Source organism: Equus przewalskii, chromosome 5 (genome assembly GCF_037783145.1).
Source record: "Equus przewalskii isolate Varuska chromosome 5, EquPr2, whole genome shotgun sequence".
Taxonomy (NCBI): Eukaryota; Metazoa; Chordata; class Mammalia; order Perissodactyla; family Equidae; genus Equus; species Equus przewalskii.
The window spans coordinates 42730789-42753919 of NC_091835.1; the positions used below are offsets into that span (position 1 = coordinate 42730789).

Consider the following 23131-nt stretch of genomic DNA (forward strand, 5'->3'; position numbering starts at 1 on the left):
GAGACCCTGACTGTCTGACTCCTGAGATCTTGTTCTCAACCACTGTTTTCTGCACCTGCCACCATGTTAGATGCAGGAAGAAAGAATGGAGGAGTATGGCCAGTAGGCCCCCAGCCTCCCTGAAGTGTCACTGGAGGAGATGGTGGCCAGGAAAACTTAAGAATTGGAAAGGTGACTTCATCCTCTGCAAAACTCGACAATAATAATTACACTAATCACATTCCTATTCATTTCTGGAAGATGGTTCTGGGTGTGTCCTATATCTAATGAGCATATCAGGAGAATGAGGTCCACAAATATTCATAAAAATCCAAGTCCTAACCACCCTTCTAATCCTGCTGTGCACTCTCTTCTCTTCCCTGCACCATCCTCATATGTAGAACCGGCCACACAATATGTTTCTTCTAAGTCTCTGACCATTCAAGTCATGCATAAAAATTTACTACAAAGCTGCAGAGCATAAAGCTTATGAGTGTGAGCTCAGCTAGATGGCTGGGTTTGAATCCTGCCTCTGCCACTCGAGCTAAGCAAGTTTTAACTTCTTCGTGCCTCAGTATCCTCATCCATAAAATGCAGATAGTAATTATACTTACCTCCTAGAGTGGCTGGGACTGTTAAATTCATTAACGCACATAAAGCACTGAGCGCAGGGCCTACAGGCACTCACACCATGTGAGCAGCTATTTATGACGTGTCCACTGTGTGCCAACACTCTGTTAGGCACACGTGGGATAGAGAGTGGAGGCTGCTTCTGCCCTTGAGAAATTCATGTCCTTGGGTGGGCGGGATAGAGACACAGCAAGAGTCATTTCAAACCCAAGGGCTATGGGCGCATGACGAGGGCAGTGACTCCAGCCTGGGGGGACCAGGAAGACCTGGACTCAGGAAGAGCAGGAGATCCCTGAGCTGAATCTTGAAGGCAGAATAGGAGTGAAGCAGGTGAGGTAAGGTGGGGAGGGCACCGCAGACAGAGCAAGAGACATGACCAAAGGCCGTGATTGTGAAACAGCCTTTCCCATTATCCTTTTCATCGGCTGGTGTCGCCATCTCCATCTCTACTCTTCTTGAATCACGTAAAGATGAAAGATAAGCCTGGAAAAAATAGTTCCATACATAAAGCTAGAAAGATTAGTCTTGCTGTCCTTTCTGGCAAGTATTTATCTAGTTTTCTAGATAAATACTGTGAAAGAGAACCTGAGAAGGAGACAGACCAAAGATTAAAACCACAGGTCACAATGCCTTGGTGCCGCTCTGCGTTCAGAACACTGGTGATTTTGCCACTGCTGCCAGTCTTCCCCAGCACATATTTTTGATTCTCTTGCCCACTGGGAGTGGATGTTTGAACTGAAGGCCACTGAGAAGCTGTTATTTTGAGCAGGATGGAGTTATTAATGATAATATTGTGTGTGTGTGTATTAAATTTATGGTTTGAGGGGATTTTTTATGTTTCCTCATTTAAACCACAACACAATAACTGTCTCCATAAAGACCTCATGTTAGAGATGAGGACGTCAGTTCAGTGAGGTTGTCTAACTTGCCTGCATCACACGGAGCCCAGGCGGGGCTGCGACGGGACCTGGTCTCCTGGCCCTTTGCCAAGTGCTGCTCCCTCACATAGCACTTTGCCTCAAATTACTGAAAAGTAGTTTAAAATATGCATGTTGTAAAGCTAAGGCACCAGAAATCTATGAGGCACCGAGAGATAGCCTCTTTTTAGATAGAAAAATTAAAACATAGGAAATGTAACCTTTATATTATATGTGTATTTTATATAAAACTGCCCTCTGAGTCAATAGTTGATGCAGATATTTGAAACAAAACCAGCTCCCTCATGTCCTTTTTGGAATGAAGTGAGAATACAGCATAGAACACCAATAAGGATTCCTGTTAATAATAAAAACCCCACAACAAAGCAGTAGTCCTGACTGACATTCTCTTACCCTAACCATTAGTCTCCACTATAGTAATTTACAAATGAGTTTGAGAAAGAAACAGGTACAAGAAAATGGGTAATCTTCAGAATGCCCAAGATTAAGTGAGCAGAGAGAAGAGGATTGTTTCCTCTTAAAGGAAGTAGAGTCTTCAAGTTTGGAGGTGAAGTACATTTACAAAATGGTTGGAATAGGCTAAGAAGATGGTGCCCAAGACTCCACTGTCATGTGAAATAAAAGAGAGGCTGATTAGCAGTGCCCTGAATTTCTCACCTTTTGTCCTCACTGAATTAAATTAAGGTCTAGAAATTTTTTACTATTATTATTTTGTAGAGATCTATTTTTCCATTTGAAAGCAACACTGCCCTTTGCCAAAAGCAAAGCCCAAAGAGAACGGATCTAGAAAAAAGTCACTTTAGCTGAAGTTTCAAAGTACATGGTATTTACAGGTTCCTCTACACACGACATAAACCCTTATCTTCTTTTACGTGGAGGCAGCTCTATATAATTTAAAGAACCAGAAGTTAGAATCAGAGGACATAAGCTGGAATCCTGGCTTGCTGCTTGCAGCTGTGTGACCTTGAGCTCTCTAGTCCTCACTCTGTTCATCTGAGAAACAGAAATAATAATGTCAGCCTTGTGGTAAGGGTGAAATGAGATAACATAGGTTAACACAGCCCAGGATATAATGGGCACACCACAGATATCTGTTGCCAATTCAAGGCCCAATTTCAAGAGGAAGTTGTCTCAAGCAAAGGTGAGGCAATTCCTTTTGCATAACTATTATATTTGGACTGACAGCAATAACTCTTAGCAGTTTCATTTCACCATTTATCTCTAAAATGATCTATAAATTCTGGCTACCTAATTCCAAGACCTTCTCACTCCCTTCCCTAAACTCTGTTTTAGTCGCATAAATGCAGATTTATCCATAAACTAGTTTCCCTGCTACGGTGACCGAAAGGTCATTCATAAGTTTTAGAGCCAACCTTGAATTTTATGTTGAAATCACAGCATCTTTGTAAATAGGTACAGAATACAAAGGAGAGGTTGAGAGGTGAGTAACCATGATCTTATTTATTCCAGAAAGCCCAGCGTGGTGAAGGTGATTGGGTGACACCAGATGAAGAAGCCCTCAAGGGACTTATCCCAAAAGCCAACATTAAAAAAAGTGCTACAAACAGAGGAAAAAATAAAAATGGTATGTGAACAAACAGCTTGGGAGAGGTTATTTCTAGTTGGGAAAATCAAGCAAGACTTCATGGGTGAGACAGCCTTTGAGATGGACCTTGAGGAATGGACAGTTTTTACACAGAATTTGAAGGAAAGGGGAAAAACATAATTAGAGATGAGTGAGAGCTTTTGAGAAAATATCCTTATTGAACACAATGTAAAATGAAGCTCCAAGAAGTGGGTATATTTTCATTCTGTCGGCCTGTGGCTAGCACTAAAGACACTCTCACCTATTCAACTCTAGTAAAATTCACCCAAAGCATCAAGAAGCATTTGGACGGCAAGGAAATGTAAACATAAAAGGCATAAATATGTCAACTTTATCCTCAATGCACATTCATTTCCATTATCATCTGTATCGACAACTCGCATTTTCTGAGCACAGCCTGTGTGCAGAGTATTCTCCAAGCACTGAGGACATAGTGACACAAAGCATGAATCTTGTTCTCATGAAAAAATGACAAATTAATCAACAAAAGTGATTTCTCTTCTACATTCAGGCTCTAAGAAAACCCATTCAGCACTTTTTCTCCAAAGATCCAAGGGGTCAACATTCTCCTACCCAAAAAAGACCTTCCAGATCTGAACACCTGTATTTATTTGGCTAGGGCAGGATTTCTTCTGCAGCCCTTCTTCCTCTACGAGCTGAAGGAAAACCAGGATACAGATGTAAACAGGACCAGACAAGGAAATTTTTCCTTTTCCCCTTAAGCCCAGAAACAACCCTCGAGTTCCTAACAAGGTGATAAAAAGGAGAGCCATGAACTCTGAAGATATCAGTCTGGCCAAACAGAACTCATGGATAAAGCATTTCTGCCTGGCAACAAATCCAAGGGAAAAGGATCTTAATGGGTTGGATGTTTTGCATACATAGGGCCCACCAACCGATATCTGGAAATTCAGATCAATGAGTACACTTCTTAGGTTTCTCCTCAATATTCAGTGCCTTACACCTCTGCATATCCCACCAAACACCACCGAGAGTCCAAACTACACTCATAACCTTTCTCTCACATCCCCAACCGCTATTAGCAGAGGTCCAAAAAAGAACTAGTAATTTTAGTCTCTTATGGTTTGTCTTTTTAAAGGGACACAGATCCATAAATCTGCTTTTTTTCTCACCTCTGTACACTGAGGTTCACATTTATTCTAAAATGGGGAAGGGAGGGAGCTAAAAAGGAAGGATGTGAGAAAACTATTAACCTAACCGGTGTAATAATCAGTGATTAAAGTTACAGTTAGAGAAGAAAGAAGGTTAATGCCTCCTCCTCTCTTCCTCCTCTTCGTGCCTTTAATATTCTACTTCAGGCACTGAGAGGGAGGGCAACATGGCTAGTACATTCCAACCAGCACCAAGATAATTGCACCATTCACACCCCTCACCAGTCAATCAGGGTCTGCTTATCCAGCCCCATTTATTAATAGTTTTCCTACATTTACAGTGTTACAAAGGAGTGAAATGAGGCTTTCTCTCTGAAACAAGAAATGGGGCACCCTCAATAAAAACTAAGTGGAACAGAGGATGTTTGCAGAACCAAGGGCCGCTCGCCCTATTTCACAGCCACACCTGTTTCAAGGGTGTCAGGGAAAGCAGCTCCCTAACTTTCCTAACTTTCCACACCAGGCCTGTGTCACTGTGGAGAGAGCTTGGGAACAGGGTAAATACAGCTCTGCTCTTAATTCAACACGAGTTCCACTTCCTGCGTGCAGTCTATACACTAAATCCCCTCATGTTCCAACCACATCTTTTGACCTCTGGCTCAGGGACCCTCTGCTAGTCACATTTTAACAGTGATAGGGTCTCACGTTACATGTTAAAATGCTGGGATCGCATGATATCTAGAACTCAAAGGTGCCTTCTCAATCACTGCCCAGTGGTGATCAAATATGGCCGCAGATTAGAATCCCCTGGGGGATGTTTTTAAATGACCACTGCCTGGATTCCTCTCGGAGATTTTAATTTAACTGTTTGGGGTATGGCCTAGGTATGGACATCATTGGTTTTTGCTACTGTTGTTTAGTTTTTCGTATTGATTTTTGTTGAAGCTCTGCCGGTGATTTTGTTGTTGAATGGGGTTATGGGACACTACTTTAGCCCGTGTCACTGTTTCAGAAACGAGAAAATCAAGGCCCAGGGTCAATGACTTGTGCATGGCCACCAAGTAAAATAGCACAAGCAGAAGCAGAAGGGAGCTCCTGAGTCCCAAGACCACCACCTCTTCCATTATGGTTTAGGCAGTTACCGGGTCTCCTGGGAAAACAACATTTTTAAAGATGTGCTACATATCAAGGGAGTACTCTGGGCTCTGAAGGTGTGTGAATGAGCAAATGCCCCCCACTGGATGACGTAAGGGGCATGCATTCCAAGGGGACCAGGGGCAAGGCAGTGGAGGGGAAAGCACTGAAAGGAGATCCAGTGGACATGGCTCAGCCACATGTATGTGGCTTTAGACCATGTGGCTAACCTTAGAACTATTTTCACAGCTTTAAGATGGTGGTTGTGGAAGAGGATAGATAATCTTCAAGGTGCCTGTCAGCTTTAATATTCTTATTATCCCATGTCACACACATGCATTTCTGTACCTAAACTGCACAAACACATGTAAAGCATTTAAGATTATTTTCGACTACTGTATTTGGTAGGCAAGTCACTGCACAAACATCTTCATACATATACAAGGCTAGAGTGTGTGGTGCATGTGATTTGTGTGTATTTGGATACACACAGAATATACTGATCTCTAATCCAAAGACACCAGCTACTGTGGTAGCTGAGAGACCAGACTAAGGCCCCTAGAAAGTGGGAGGATAGCTTCAGAAAGTCTGGGCATTTTCACAGAGTGCAATTAGGTTTGGGAAAATGATTAAAGACGTCACCTAAGTTTCAGGTTTCTTCTAGGACTCTCCTCTTTTCTGCTCCTAACCACGCAGTGCTTTACCCAGCCATTGTTTTTAAGTCCCGCCTCTCAAAAAGAAACAAGATCTGATTTCCTAAGAAATTCTAACCAGTTGAAGCCCTGAGAGGGTCTATATAAAGATTAATGAGAAATTTAAACTTGACATTTCTTTCTGAAGAAGGAAATTCAGGGTCTGAGTGAGGCAATGAGCAAAGACATGGATGATGGCATGTGTACAGCATAGTGTGGCTTTTATGAGTCGAACGAGTTAGTTGAAACCCTAAATTGTCCTAATCTAGGAAGCTCTCCACTACAGACATTGCCCTCCCCATGACTCCAAGCAGGGTCGAAGCCTGTAGCTTCGCTTTCCTTCCAGGTCAGCCACTTCCACAGGTCTGGCCTTGCTTCTCCATCTTCTCCCTGATCCCCGTCCTTCTAGGCACAGCCTTGTCACTATGTGTCCACCACCTTCCCCCACAAGTCACCTTGGAATGAATGTCCCTTAATTCAGCCAGTGGTGACTTTTTCTTCTCCACATACATTCAGACTCAAGATAATCTCTTATATGTGGTGGATCTTTAAAAAGTCTTGAGGCTGAGCTCAGGTTCCTTTTGCTAATGAAACACTACAATATACAGAGAAATGATGAAAGTGGAGAAATATATACCACAATATATGAAGAAATGATGAAAGTGGGGAAAGAAGACTAAAAGGATGAGGAGCAGAAAAAGATGCAAATAAAATTTAGAGGAGCATGCATTTCAAATCCATCTTCCCTTAGGCACCAATGCTACTGTTTAATCAAGCAATGGCTGAAGGTGTCTTCCCATGTTTCTACACCTGGGCATCCCCATAAAGAAGACTTCCAAAATGTCAAGCCATCTAAAAAGGCTACCAGAAAACATTTTGTGAATTCCCTAGGAATAACTGAGCCCCTCTTCTTCCATCACTCCCCTTTGCCATTACCGAAAGCAGCCAGTGTCTGAATGGCAAGGCACCTCTCTACCCCACACTCTAGAAACACAGGGCTAGGCTGGCCCTTCATTCCGAGCAGCTTGGCCTGGGCTAGGATCCAGCTCTCTCCTTGGCTACAAACCAACTAACAGCTGTCCTTTTCTTTATAATGGCCATCAACAAAGTTAGTTGCAAGCCAGTGGTCTAAGATGAAAATTGTATCATTTGCTCACTCTAGAGGCAAACCTAATAAACAGGGCTAGGATTCATTAAGTGTAGAATCATAAAGCAGAAGTTAGAACCTCTGGCCTCTCCTTTTCAGAAGACCCTGACTTTACTCTCTGGCCTCATCGTTTAGAATCTGAAAATCCTAATGAATGAACCAGCACATTCCTGTGCTGCTCTTCTCCCCAAGGTAAGGGATGCCAGGAAGGGGCTTGCCCCTTTACACCAACTTGCCTCTCCATCTTCCTAAAATGACCATTCTCTCATTCTCCTAAAAAACTCCTATTTATTCTTAAAGACATAGATTAAATGTCAATCCCTCCACAAAGCCCACCTCATTCTCCCAGGCTTCTTTCCTTTATAGATCTTACCTAAGGGTACGGTGATCTCTTTACACATTTCCCTTGTTAAATCATGAGCTACTGGAAGGTAAAGACCAGAGCTAATTCTTTTTCATAACACAATGCTTGACAAATATTGGTTCTTAACAAATGTCTGTTGAATCATTGAGTAGAGCTAAAGACATAAAAATAAAGTTAAAAGAAGAGATAGTGTGAAAGAGAAGAGACTAAGAAACATTAATAAATAGATAAACTCAGATGCAGGAGAACATAAAAATAAAGAGAAGAAGCAATTATGAGAAGGACCAGAATAAGAATGCATAGAAAATGAAAGGGAAAGAGGCAAAAGATATACATGGGTGAAAGAGAGCTGGAAGAGAGGAGATGAGTGAACTTAAACGCATAGGTCCCTTTCTGGTTTTTCTTCTTTTGTTTTTAAGAATAAAGCAGAAATGCTAGAAACCCCAAAAGTAGAATATATATGTGAAACTGCCAGTTAACCAAGATATAGAATTAGATTCAGGAATGATGTAGACCAATGATGCATGGTCCAGCATATTTGACATCAACTGGAAGATTGTTAGAAATGCAGAACCTCAGGTACACACCCCAGACCTACTGAATCAGAACATACATTTTAACAAGATCCCCAGGTGATTCCTATGTAAAGTTTGAGGCACAATGATGCAGACATTTGAAATCCATAGATAACCTCCACATCTCCCTCTAGTCAATGGTATGGTGCACAAAGCACTGACACTAAGCAGCTACACAACCTTAAGCAAATCACTTAATGTCCCTGGATCTCAGTTTCTCCATCCATTAAAGGAGAAAGTCACAGTAGATGCTTTCTAAAGTGTCATAGAGCTCTGATACTCTTAATCTCATCAAACATCATAACTTCAAGCCATTCCTATACCCACCAGAACAAACAACAAATAGCATCATTCACTAATTATTTCACTTCCTCTCTCCATTCATTTAATATTTTTTCAAGTATCTATTATGTGCCAGTCACTATGCTAAGAACAAAGGATTCTAAAATGAATAGACATCCCACCCTGTCCTCAAGGAGCTCACAAACTTCTTAGGGAAACAAGGCATATAAACAAAATTAGGATAAAGTGTACAAATAACCATGAGCAAGCATTGGTGATGCACAGAAGGCAGAGCAATCACTCTGCTTGGGGCAGTCATGGAGGATTTCAGCAAGAGTCAACATATGTACTAGGTCTCTTCTCTGCCAGCCTCAGCTGAAGGCACTAGAAAGTGAAAAGACAAAAATAAGGTGGCTGGAGAGCATCCAAGAACCAACCAAAGGTTCCTGAACACACCTCTCTGGGTTCACAAAACCCCAAGAACTCATCCACACAATAGATCTTGTGTAATGGCCACAGACATACCATTAACAGCCACAGGTCAATTTCAGAAACCCACCTCCTCTGAGTTATGTCTGCTCCTTCATTCCCACTGCATTCTGTTCTTCTGTCTTCTGCATCCTTCTGAAAGATAATATCAATTCAACTACTAATCTACTCTCCCTGGAGATTTCTTCTTGTGGTTGCAAAGAGGGGATGCACTTTAATAAATGTGAGCAATTCATTAGACCAGTAACTCTTTTGATCCATATTTATTTATAGAGACAGACGATGCTAGTATCCGACTATATGCACAGCAGCAGAGACTGAAAATGTAGTTTACTGAAAGGAAGAAATTTCTAGAATTCTTAAGGAGGGCATAGAATGGCAGAGAGAAAAAGGAGCTTATCCACTCCTGACCCCAACAACTTACAGTCTTCATTATTAAGGAAAGAAGGCTATTGTTCAGAACAATAGTTTTCCAACCTTCAGAATGGTGAGACCCACCCTGGCTTCTATGGGCTGATTTTTTTGCTATGGTTTCTTCACATATATCCTGTCCTTTCTCCTGCCTCCTTCTATATTTCATAGTCCATAAATATTAACTAAATGTTTGCTTAACTTGTCAGTAGTGGTGGACATGTCACCTTCATTTTCATATTCTGGAACAAGAAAATAGGAGGAAAAAACCCCCAGCATCCCAGGTTCATCAAATTTATGGAAGAGATGGGACAATGTTTTACAAGGTAATAAGGATGTGCCCAAGGGCTGGATCAGCTCAGTCCTGTTTCTCCCTGTCAAGCACCACTCATCCCACCAACCAATTTCAAACCATGTGTCCACCTCCAAGGTGCCCACTGCCCCTCCCCACACAAGGCTGGGTGGGTGTACACGAACCCAGGAAGGAAGACCATCAAGGTTCTGAAGCCATCTTTCTGGAGGTGAAGCAGGAATACAAAATCAAGGTACCTGCTGTTTATCCCTTCGCCAGAGGAAGTCGCTCTTCTTGCTCAGCCTAAAAGAAAGGCACTGGGTGTGCAAAGTAGTGACTAGTGGAATTTTTTTCTTCCTCCTCCTTTTCCTTCATTCTGCCTCCTGACTTATTCTCTTTGCCTGCATCTACCCCTGCCATAAATTACACACATGCAGTGGCAAAGCAAGACTCTTCAGACAGACAGGCTTCCTGGGGATGGAATCTATGAAGACAAGAAATTAGACAATCTAGGGGCACACCCTGCTCCTCTCCTTGCAAGTTAAGATCTATCTCTAAGCTGCCATATCATTCTGTGTTCACAGATCCATCATGCTTTGCTACACCTGAAACACACGGACAGAAGACAACCATGTTGTTCTGCTTCCCTTGAAATCTCCAATCTAACACCCTTCCTGGGAAGTCTTTATTTCCCATTAGTTTTTTTCTTAATTGTACATCATGAAGGATACTTGATTGAAATTAAATTTGCTCTTCCTCCCACCAGGAGCCACATTTCTTTCCCAGGTAACCCACATTGTAAGGGGTTAGGGGGTGGCAGAAGGATGGAAGACAAAATAGAACCCAGTCAGCTCTTTGTGCTGTGAGGAAAAAAAGAGGAGAGAACAATGGCTCCAAGACAGCCCAGAACACCACTGAGTCACAGCCTCACGGAATCTGCTCACGAAGACAGGGAACACCTGCGTCCTCACCAGGATCTCCAAAAGGGCTTTGGATGTGGAAAAGGTACAGACCACCTGTGGCGATTCTTCCTTGAATCCCAGCAAGCCCTTTCCAGTTGGAATTCCTCTCTTTTCTCTTTGTAGCTTTCGACTGCCCAGTCCTCCTCTTCCTCAGCACACTCCCCTTTAAACTTCTTGTCCTTTGCCTAGTCTTAGGGCCAACTAATGATGATGGCCTAGAACCTGGCCTAATCCCACTAGCATTCAAGGTGAATGTGCCTGAGACCCTTTCAAAAGGCCTCCTGTCAACCTCATCCCCAATAAACAAAACATGAAAGACCCACTTGGTGTAGAGCAGTGTCATAGGCACCAGGAATGCAAAGGGGTCATATGCCCTCCAATACCCACCTCACCTTGCTCATCTGTACATATGAGATCATCGCACACGGAGCCGCTTTTCTCATCCCTACCTCGGTTCTATTTTGAAGTAAAATTAAGAGTTCATCTTTCCACTTGAAGGAGTAGAAGCAGATGGGGAGCCAGCTCAGGTGTCTCTAAGGTGAGCACACATCAGATAACCTCAGTTATTTGTAGACATGGTGAGAACATGGTTGAAAGTGGGATCCCACCCTCTCACTTGGCTTCCACTACTTCTCCCACATTCCTTTAGTATTTTGGATTATTTTAAAGTATTGTTCTAAAAAAATGCCAGGAAAAAAGATTTGGGGGGAGAATCCTTTCAGAAGGACTATTGATGCTAATGATCCTGCTACATTATTTTGAAGAGCTTTCTCTCAACCTGATTCCCACATTTGGGCGCCTTCAGAGTTTGGGGATATATGGTCAGTGGACTAAGGAGAGGAGCAGCCAGCTCACTATCATGGCCCTCCAGCCGGTGGATATTTGGATTTCCTCAGGAGTTGTCTTGGATTTCATGAGTGACTAGCTGAAGAGTCATTAGCTAAGTCTTTTCCATTTCTCCTGCTATTTCTCTTTTTAAGTACATGAAAATACTACCTAACCGCATTTCACATATTGTAAAAATTGATGAGAGGGGGAAAAAATTAAAGTATGAATTCGATTTTGAGGGTACAAGACCAACACAGGCAAACGGCACATCTCTTTGTTTAACACAAAGACTCACGTGTCGAATTCTGCACCCCTTCCACATGCACAGCATTTTAGAACTCTGCAAGATAGCCATTTTGCAAGAGTGTGGAAGTAACAGTTTGCTTGGAGGATGTGTGGGTATAAATAGATGTGTAGACAGAAGGAGAAATTTACAGCTCAAAAATAATAGCACACACAAAAGATACAAATTAAAAGCAGAATATTGACAGAATTCCTTCTTTCCAAGCTGAAGATTTAAGTCCTGTTAACCTGCAGCATCCTTCAAATCCAGGTGTTCCTACACCAGCCTGATTCCCCACCGGGACCTGTCCCTCTGCAGTAGGCCTCCCGGGATCTCTGGGCCCTGGGTCAACCCTTTAGACAGCAAGTGGACTTCGGGGCACCGACCGCAGTAATCTCAATCATTATTTTCATTTTTTAAAGGTATAGAAATGATGACCAGGAAGGCAGAGGCAGGAGATAGAGAGAGAGGCGTGGAAGTGGCAAGGGGGAAAAGCCAGCCTGAAAAAAAAAAAAAATTTCTGGATTCCCATAAAAATCAGAGCTTTAGCTCTGAGTGAATAAAATGCAATTTAACTCGAAAATCACACAGGTCTCCCAGCTGTCTGCACACATATCATCCCTCATGCCATCCAACATCTTCTGCCGTTACATACATCCCCCCTCACCCCCTGCAAAAAGCCCAAAACCTGTTTGCTGAGGAAGGAAAAGAAATAACATGGGAGATTTCCTCCTTTGTAATAAGCCTTTTTCCCAAAATAGCATTATTTTAATATCTTGTTACCTTTTCTCCCCCCCCCCAAAAAAATCCTATTTGAGGGACTTGAAGAGAGAGATAAACAAGGAATCCCAACCCCAGGTGAGAAGAAAATGAAATCGAATTTGCCCTACCTTGCTTTGTAGAAGCCAAACCTCTAGACGGACAGATTAAGGGAGTGAGCATGTTGGGAATGTCCAGTCTCCTCTTCTCGCTTGCATATCCACATAAGAAAGACGGAGGATAAATGAAAGGAAGGTAATTTAAAATCCAATTTAGCGTGAGTTTTGTTTTAATCTTGTGTCTTGAAGAGATGCAAATTCAAAGGAAAGAAAAGATTGAATTCAAAGGTAATTCAGGGTATGGAGAGCAGCTCACAATGCAGAATCCAGAGTAATTATTCCGTTTGCATGTGAGGTTAGTGGCTGGACTATATTTTTTAATGATTCTTCTGGCAATTACGGTTTTTGATTTTTTGGAGCTTTAGTGGAGGAGGCTCTGTGTGGAGAAGCTGGGGGCCGGCTCTGTCCCTCCGTGGAGCATGGTCATTCCCAAAGCGTCCCCTTCCTAAGGGGGAAAAAGACGCGGTCAGGGTTTGGTTCGAGTGTCCCCCGGAGGGTGAGAAAAATGCATTCCGAAAAAGATATCAATTCGTTTTAAGGAAAAGGGGGAGGAAACCCCGCATTTCCCACAGAGTGCACACGAGAGGAATTGAAAACAGCTGGCACCGGTCTATAAATAATTCAGAAAAGGTCTGGCTATACCATTCCTGGGACAGGCATGGATGAGAGGTGGGAAAGCTAACCTGAATGGGAGAAGAGCGAGGGAGGGAGGGAGCGAAGGAGGGAAGTGGGAAGGAAGGAGGAAGGGAGGGAGAAGCGGCACCATATAGCAACACACACTCACACACACGCAGAAACCCAATCCCCACTTAACTCGCCAGCAAGTGCGGCCCCCAGCCCCATCTGCATTGCTGCTGACATGTCTGTCTCGCTCTCCCCATCTCCTCCAGCAGCAGCGCCTCCTCCCACCCCGCGCTGGTGCTGAATGGGTTCTGATTGTGCACCGGGTGCACACTGGGCATTTCTTGGAAGGGGCACACTGACACGCGCGCACACACACACGCCCCCGACGCGCACGCGCCCCCGCGCGCGCACTCACACTCACCCCCGCGCACACTCACCCCCGCGCACACTCACGCCGCCGCCGCGCTGATGTGCAGCGCACGGGGCTTCACCTGCAACGTGTCGATTGGACGGATGGTCGCGGCGCGTGGGTCCGGCCCGGGGCACCCATGCCCAGCCTCCCTGCTCCGGGAGGGGATCAATCCCCCCGAAGACCGGGGAGAGCCCTACCCCTTCGCCCTAAAAAAAACCTTTTTAAAAAAAGCCACGTCCAAATTAGCAAGTGCTGGCTTCTGCTGGATTTAAGAGCTTTACCTAATACCAGGTTGGTTAACGGTTCCACTGCTTCGACCCTTTATCTTCCTGTCACCCGCAAAGCCCAAAATTGAGACAAGAGACTCCAAAGCGCCTATTTACGTACCGACTCTGAGCGCCTCACGATTGCAGAGTCTCCGGAGAGGGGTGGCCGGTGACCGGGGACTGAGGGTTTTCCTTCCCTGCAAAGCAGGATTAATAATCCGTCTCGGGGGTTTTGAAGTTCACGACTCTTCTTTGCAAAGCAAAAGAAAATGCATTCGGACGCCAGCACTTCAGCATTGTGGTGATCAAAAATCACCCCGACAAGCACTTTCGATAGAGCAAAGCCCCGAGATTTCCTAGAGGTGAAGAAGCCGAAGGAAGTGGTTTTTGAAAGGGGGTGGGGGGACCTTCCTTTCTCAAAAAAAAAAAAGGGGGGGGTGGAGAGGCAGGAGCCCAGATTCCAGTTGGTGATGCTTGGAGCCGGGGGAGGGGAAGCGGGCGGGGGCAGGCTGTGCAGATCAACCGCACGGCAGCGGGAGAGGAAGGGGGGGTGGGGGAGAGTAAGAAAAATGGTATTAATCACCGGGGACGGGGGGAGGGCGGGAGATCACAGGTTGCCTGGTCTGGATTTGGGTCTCACACTCAAAAACGTGCCCCCATCCCCCGCCCACACACACACACACACACACACACCCCTACCTCTCACACACTGGCTTTGGTGGGAGGAGAAACCCACGAAGCTAGGGAAGATGTTTCTGCTCCCAGGGTGTGTGTGCGTGCGCGTGTCCTCTTTCCCCACATCCCCCTCCCCACCCTACCCCCAAACTCCTTCACCCCCTCACTCTGGCGGAGGCAGCTTCCCACGTCATGTGCTGGGGGCCAGTGGGGTAGAAAGGGGGAAAAGGCTTAACCCGAGTCCGTGGCGCCTCCTGCTGGCCGCAGTGGGGAACAGCAATGAGGAAGGGCTGCTAAGGGGTGCTGGGAGCGAGACAGTGCCAGTGGTGGGCGGCCGCGCTGGGCTGCGGAAAGCATCTCCAAGGCGGAGCTGCAGTTTGAAATTTAAGACCCTTGCTTTATTTTCCATAAATCAGCCTTTGCTTGGTACGTGCATCCCCATGTGCTGGCCGCAGTTTAAAGCCGAGTTCTTGCCTTCAAGGAGCTTAAGATCTATTTTGAGCACATGAGGCTGACAAGTAAAACAATGGGAAACAAAGCAAGGCGAAATGTAATTAAGGGCTACATTGTATAGTACAGATGTATGTGTGCTTTGCTGACTGCCTGCAAAGGTTTGAGGAGTTTGGAGTTTTTTATTAAAGCAGATCCTGTTATTTAGAGACCTTGAAGAGAGAAGATGAGACTTGTGAATACAATCTAGATTTCATGGCATTTACAAACCCACCCTCTTGTAAAAGGCAAACATCTATTCATCGCTGTCTCTTAAGCTGTTTTCTATTTTAATAGCACTTATCACCACCTGTAGTACTGTTTGTTTTTAATATCAATATCATTGTGTATGCATCATTTTTATTCTGATCCACGGTCTTTTCAAAGATCCAGAATATTACAGCGGTGGAGCATTTTCATGTCTTTATATCATGAGCTGCTCACGGACATTCCTGAGAATCAGACATACAAACACACAGGTAACAATCCTGTGTGAAGTGGTTACACCTAGTAGCTTGGAGCTTGCTTTGATCTATGCAGAATACACCAGATGTATATTGCGCTCCTCTAGAGCAGACAGTACTCTTAATACACCTGAGCTAATTCTTTCATGTTTCCTAGTTTTTGTTAGGTTTAATCTTTAAATTTAAAATTTTTAAGAAACACAAACACAGAAGCATTATATGAAAACACAAATACAGTGTGCTCACATGTAAGTGAATCTTTCTTGGCGATGGGATTGCTGTTTTTCTAAAATGGGTTAGGGCTGATGCTCCTCCTCTTTGGAGCGCTGCAGAACCACCCCAGAGATGCTGTGCCTCTTGGTACACAGTAGCCAACCCAGGCCCTTCTAGGTACAGATTTCCAATTGTTAGAACACGGATTCCAGGAGAGGGCTAGGATGCAGAGGGCCAGGGCCCCATGGGGCTTTCCTGAAACACTTCCCCAGGTCTTCCAGGAATGTCCATTGCCTTCAGAATAAGATCCAAGCTCACTCAAGGGTTGCCCTTTAACCTTCTTTTCTTTTTTAATCTCTGAGCCCACCTTACCTTCCCTATCCCCAATCCCCTTCATCATCCCCTTCATCAAGATTGGACCATTCTTTTGTTTTCTTTTCCCCCCTTCCTGAACCCAGCAATTCCATTCCAGCCTGTTCACTTTTGCAAGTGTAGAGAGAAGAATGAACACACAGACCCCCTCTCCCTAATTATCTCCACCCTCCCCTTCAAGTTCTAGCTCAAGTCCCACCTTTTTGAGGATATTTGTCAATCAACCAAGCCTGAATTGATTTCTGTAACAATTTCAAGGATTTTAAAATGAGGTATGGCCCCTCACCACCATCCCCTGGATTCCCACGCCCTGCAGGTGGAAATGTGCCAAGGAATTTGTGTGATCAGTTATCAAATGACTGGGTGATGCTACTGGCATGTATGATCCAGTCACCGGAGATGCTACACGTACTAAACTGGATATTTGGTCCTACATTGTGAAGAACTGGCCCGAAAGGAAAATAATACTTCCATAAGCTATTTGTGTTGAACCATATTAAAACTACAATCACAGGAAATTGCCAATCATATGAAATAGTCATTATTGACCTATAATAAAAAGGCAATTTCATAAGGTTAAACTTAAAATCGTATATGTATATTCTTATGTCTATATATTCTTATGTATATTTCCTGCCTTCCCAATTAGTGTTTAACTCCTTAAGGGGATAGACCACAATCTAGGTTATCCATATATTCCCAGCATCTGGCTGTTGGTTCACAACCTCGGGAATTCCCAGGGTGAAATTCGAAATTGGCCCCTGTACCTGAAGGCCAAGGAGAGACGGAAGAAAGAGGCAGACCGCTCCAGACTGGTAGATGTCAGGTTTAATAAGCAAGGGAACTTACATATGAGGCCTGTCCTGGGTGGCTGCAAGATGAGTAGGTCTCTGCACCAACTCGCCAGTATCTTAAGAGTTTATACAGATGCCTTAACAGGGTTCCATCACATATCCAGTCCAGACGGGTCTCAACAACACATTACTCTCTCAAGGCTGCAACCTTGAAGTGGCTCCTAGTGCAGGAACATGGGCAGAACATACATTCCAAGCAGAGGGGAGAGGGGAAGGAGCCCCTTACTACCCCAGTGCACCTCATAGGTCACCGGTGGTCATGTCCTCTTGCTGACCTCCTCCAACATGGCACAATTCCAGACATGTGGTGGGGACTCAGTAAATATTAAGGGTTTTTTTTTGACTATTAGAAACCACTTTCTCAAGCAGGCTTACTGACTCTGGAAGAGCTAATTCTAGGGAGCATGCAGCTTGTGAAGCGGAAGGTGATAGCTCTTCTCCATGGTATTCATTGCCCATTGTCTATTCGATGAGAGCAAGACTTGTCTCCTTATTTCTCAGACTCCCTGTCACTCACTTGCACTTCTCATGAACAACCTTCTCCAAGGACCACAAACCTTTCAGTAAAAATATTTTCAAGGATCATCCAGATTCATGAAATTTGAAACACCATTTCTCAACATTGCAAATATGCATTTCCTAACTCCTACTCAGGCGGTACAGAAAGCAATATTCTAACGAGACAAGATGTTGGATTATATCTCACAGCATTGTTTATTGAAGTAAAAGCTCTTGCCTGAGGCTGCTGATGCCACTGGCGGAGGTGTCTGCCAGCTCACTTGACCCAAAGACAGGATCTCAGAAGATGCAAACACTCTTGTCCATGGCCCAGTCAGCAGATGCAAAGCCCATACCTTGCCCAGCAAAAAAGAAAAAGTATATTTAACTCACAACTTCTTTCAGATCAAACATTGGTAGCACAAAAGGGTGGGACCTGAAACTTACAATTTGGGATTCCTCTTTAAGGAAAAGAACAGAAAATTTGGAGTGAAAGTGAATATTTACTTAAAATGAGAAAATAAATCAATCAAAATAATTTAAAAATTCCTTGATACTTATAAATGTCATATTTTTTAAATTAAATAATTTTTATTAGTTACTCCCTGACACTTCTATAATGCTTGTTTTTCTATATTTTTGACTCCCTACTCTTTGAACACTTCTTCACATTAAGATTTATAATTTTCCATGGAAATAATAGAATCTAGTCTGTTCTTTACCTTGGTTGTTCAAAAACTGTTTTTCATTATTGATCATTTAGAAAAACTTCTTACTTATTGGTAGTAGTGAAAGTTCATTATTTACCTTTAAGGAAAACCTTTATCAAATTTATCTGTATATAAGCTGTAAGGTTGCAAGGATTTCAAGTTTTCTTGTACAGTGACTAATCTTAAAGACCCCTTGAATTGATGACACTCACTAAGCAGTTTGCAATGTATTATAAGTTTTACATTATCTTCATCAATGTCAGTATTTTGTCTCAAACCAGCCAGAAATTTAAATTTTTCCCAGTGTGTTCGTATGACTCACTCCTCTTCATTAACTGGATTATCAAACAATCCAGAAGCCTATTCATTACTTCTATTCAAAATTTCTCTTTTCTTCTTAAAGAATTACAGTTTGGGGATGATTTGAAAAAAAATGCTGCAATTTGCTTCTCAGTGTCAGATTGATTTCTATTTATGTCAGTGCTAATCTTTATCTTTTTTGTTTCATATTCTATTAATTATTATCTGAATTTTCTCTTGGTTCTTTAATAAACGTAGGTAATAATAGAAGGAACTCTTCAAATATGTCCCAAACAGCAGTCTGTACTTTCTCATTTGTTTTATTAAAATGTCCCAAAATATCTTTTCTAACTGCAGGTAAGGTGGCGCAATCAAGCTTTATCAACTCTTGGAATAAACTTTTTTACATCGCTCTGTTCAGTTTGCTCTTCCCAGCCTATGAAAATTTTAGAACCTTAATGTGATGTACTCGTGTTACAAAGCCTAAGCAGCTTTCTAATGAGAAACTTTACACTTTGATTCTTTAAAGAAAATTCTAAGTTGTTGCATACTCTATTTTTGAGACAAATTTGAAAGAAAAAAAAGTGTTACAAGATAGAAAAGTGGTCAACAATTTTAGGAAAGGTGGAGGCAGCTTTTTCTCCAACCAGAATAATGGGATTCACCCACAGAACACACGTCTGTGACACTTTCATGTCACAATGCTAGGGGAGCATGGTCAAGGGGCAGGTAGCATTTTCCGGGAAGGTTTTCCTTGCTTGGGACAACTGGCAATTACTTAACTCTACAGGAAACTGATTGCAAGCTGCATAAATATATTTTACTAAAACCCAAATTACATTACATTATGCCCAACTCGACTTCCTCTTAACCTCATCCCAAAAATCCTCCCCGCCACTCCAAGGACACCAGTGGGAGGGGGAAATCAGGCAGAGAAAGTTGGAGTGGAAAGAGACAGCAATCTTAAATGATTGCAATTAAAATATGCTACTTTTGCCAATTTTACTAAAACATTTGGACACATTATTAGGGCCTCTCCCACGGCCTTAGAAAGGGTCCCCACTGAGGGGCTGAGAATCTGAAGCTGCTTTAGCTTCAAAGTCAGTCTGCCTCTGCTCATAAGCCTCTAAAACAGGCTTCCTGGTTTCTGGAGAAAATATTCGGATGTTTTTTATCTTTGAAAAAATAATTCATTAAAGGCTCAGTTGACAACATGCATATTAATGCCTTCTGCTGAATCCAATCCATCTTCTTTTGCTTGCAATTCCTGAAGTGTACAGGAAACATAGGCAAAGCATTCAATTTTAATAACTCTTGCAAGCATACCGAGATCCTGACTCTACCATCATTACTCTTTTAAAAGAATCTCTATTTTATTCTTATCATAATGATATTAATTATTCAACTCGGGCAGTCTTTTCTCAAAGGGATAAACAACCTTCATCCCATGTCTGAAGACCTGCCTGTCTTCCAACCATGAAAATAGTCTTCATTATCCACTGCATTTTATTGAGCCTGTTGTGTACATTGTAACGATGCACTTCTAGACATTTACATTGTGTCCTCAGGGAAATATTTCTTTAATATTTCCCTAAGTGGGCCCTTTTCTTTTCCAAATTACACAAAGGGAGAAGAAAGGAGGAGAGGAAAAGGGAGGAACAAATAAGACTCTCACAGAGAAGAATGATTGAATCTAGAAAGTAAGAGATAGAAGATGTGTGATATTAAGTGTTGTCTGTAATCGAGAACACGAAGAATTTGCCTGGTGTTATTTCTAGCATCACTCAACTCCTGCAAGAACACACCCAGATGGTAATAACCCCCTATTAAGCACAGTTAGATTGGCACTGCCTTATTAATTGTGTTTTTTCCTCCTGCAACACAGCAAAGATATGACAACACCATATCTAACCCAGCTGTTTTTTAAAAGAAATCCTTTAGAATCTTGATTTTATCTACCTGAATAGGTATTTTTTCCCTTTTTTTTTTTTCCCTCCCATCTAAACACTTTGGGAAAAAACCGTCTCTAGTCTCAGCATTATGAGGTAGAGAAGATGCACTCTTCTGGTGTTTCCCTATCAGATTGTTCAAACTTCTTGAGAAATGTGCCCTAATTTCTTTTACTACAGACAACATGGATGAGAGACTGCATCTCCATCTGAAGCATTTGAAACATCTTATTACCAGAGGCAGTCAGATAATGATGCAAATGATAAAAGAAAATGGAGACAAATTTTATCTCTCTCCTCTCACTAGTTCCTTTCTCTCTCTCACTTCATGCCTTTCTCTGAAATTTTGTAAGGTTCTTCTTCATGAGCTACATATCAAAATTCTTGTTCCCCTTCAGTATCCCCTCCTTCCACGTGGGCCTTTACCGCTGGAATGGTTCTTGTCCTCATCCTTCATGGAGATGCCACCTCTCTTCCATACCCCCTTCAGAGAGTCCTTTATCTTCTGGAGTAGCTTTTATTGACAGGGACTTCTGCCCACTTTTTGTGGCCCCTCTGCTCCCTGCAGCCTTCCCATTGACAGCCAAGAGACCTTACACGAAGTCCACTTAAAGGAATAAGGAGAAAGCAGCTTGGGGATCTCCTGCCTGAGTTGAGGGAAAGAAGAGCCGGCAGGGAGACCTGAGCAGGCTCTTGAGAGAACATGGAGTCACAGCGGCATATGACGACCATGTCTGGAGACAGTGGTCCCACAAAATAAATGTGCAATTGTGTAAATTAAGCTGGATTTCATTAGGGTGCATGTGCACACACACACACAGACACACAAATCCTTGAACTTTGATATAACTCCAAGGCTCCCATCTGAGGCGAGGGGCAGCTCTTCCTCACATGCCCCAGATCTGCACAGGTGCCTTAAGAGGCATGAACATAAGCTCCACGAGGCCAGGGGCCTGGTCCATTTTGTTCACTGGCACATTCCCGACACCCAGAGCAGTGCCTGAATGAATACACGAATGAGTGACTTCTAAGAGGACCGAAAGAATGAAGTCTGAAAGCATTTAAAGAAGGATTTTTCTCTGCCTCTCTAAGAGCTGCATTTCAATGACCCTGCTTGATTGAATGTCTCAACAGGCTCCCGACTAACAGGATTTAGTTCAAGCTCTCCCTTGACATGTTGGTTTCTTCATAGTCTGGCCCCAACTTCCCTCTTCTCTGTATCTCTTCATAACATGCACTCATTTTTTAATTTGTTTTTAAATTGAGGTTTATTTTCTTTTTAAATTTATGTTTTAGTTTTATCAAAGTTATGTAAGCAAAGAGTTTAGAATAATCAAGTACAGATGGTCCCCAACTTACAATGGTTCAACTTAACCGTTTTTTGACTTTATGATGGTAAGAATGTGATACGCATTCAGTAGAAACCAAATTTTGAATTTCAGTCTTTTCCCGGGCTAGTGATAGGCAATAGGATCCTCTCTCATGAGGCTGGGCAGCAGGATCGAGCCACCGCTCCAGTCAGCCACGGGATCACAAGGGAGAACAGCCAATACACTTAACCATTCTGTACCCAGACGATCATTCTGTTTTTCACTTTCAGCACAGTAGTCAATAAATTACATGAGCTAGTCAACATTTTATTATAAAATCGGCTCTGTGTTAGGTGATTTTGCCCAACTGTAGGCTAGTGTAAGTTCTGAGCATGTTTAAGGTAGGCTAGGCTAAGCCATGATGTCCAGTAGGTTAGGTGTATTAAATGCATTTTCAACTCACGGGGTTTATTGGGACTAACCCCATCGTAAGTCGAAGAAGATGTCTAGTTCAACAGTGGTCCTATGACCTCCCACTACCACCATTTCCTACTCCCTAAAGCAAACCGTTTTCAGCTCTATTAATTGAAACTGTTGGCACTCACCCTCACAGCTCAAAATGGCATACTTACATTGCTGCTTCTTAATTTTTCAGTTCACTCATTATCTCTTGACATCTCACCATGGAAGATGAGGGTTTGTCTCTCTTTCACCAAAAAACAAAAACAAAAACTAATGTATCACGTATATGCACATTTCTACCCTTGTGTCTTCCAATATGCATATATCAGAATTATACTTAAATCAGTATTCAGAGTTTACAGTTGTCCCATAAATGTCTTTTGTCTTTTATCAAACATTTGGTTATCCTGTCCCTTTAGTCTTTTTTAATCTAGAATAGTCCCATTCTATAAACCCTTCCAAATTTCCTTCTTTGCAAAATTTTTCTTTTATCCATTGGTAGATTGCTATGAGTGCTGATTCATAAATAATTTAGTTACTCTGTGGAGAAATTTTTTTTAGCAATTTCTGAATTTCTTCTTTGAACAAAAACATTTTGCAAATTTTGTTTTACAAAATGCTAAAGCACACCTCTAAGTTAATCAGCTCGTTTACTTCAAATTTTAAAATACTTTGTCTTTCATGACATTGATATTTTTTAAAGAATCTGAGCCAGTTATCATATAGAACATTCCACAATCTGGATTTGTCAGATTTTTTTCCCTCATGAATAGATTAAGGATGAACATTTTTGGCCAAGTGATATTGTGAACTCCATTGCATTATATCAGAGGGCACATAATACCAGTTTGTCTCATTATTGATGATGCCAAATTTGATCATTGATTTTGGGGATATCTACCAGATCTCTCAATTGTAAAAGTATATTTTC

General features: G+C 42.6%; 1 protein-coding gene across 1 annotated transcript in view; it reads right to left on the minus strand.

Moving 5' to 3' along the window:
- Positions 1-14380, minus strand: part of GRIN2B (glutamate ionotropic receptor NMDA type subunit 2B) — a 402656-nt gene extending 388276 nt beyond the window's left edge. The window contains exons 1-2 of the mRNA XM_070619140.1: positions 14026-14380; positions 12615-13047 (exon numbers count right to left, since the gene is read on the minus strand). The gene's annotated coding sequence lies outside the window, so the exon portion shown is untranslated. The remainder of the gene's footprint in view (positions 1-12614; positions 13048-14025) is intronic.
- Positions 14381-23131: the final 8751 nt, after the last annotated feature.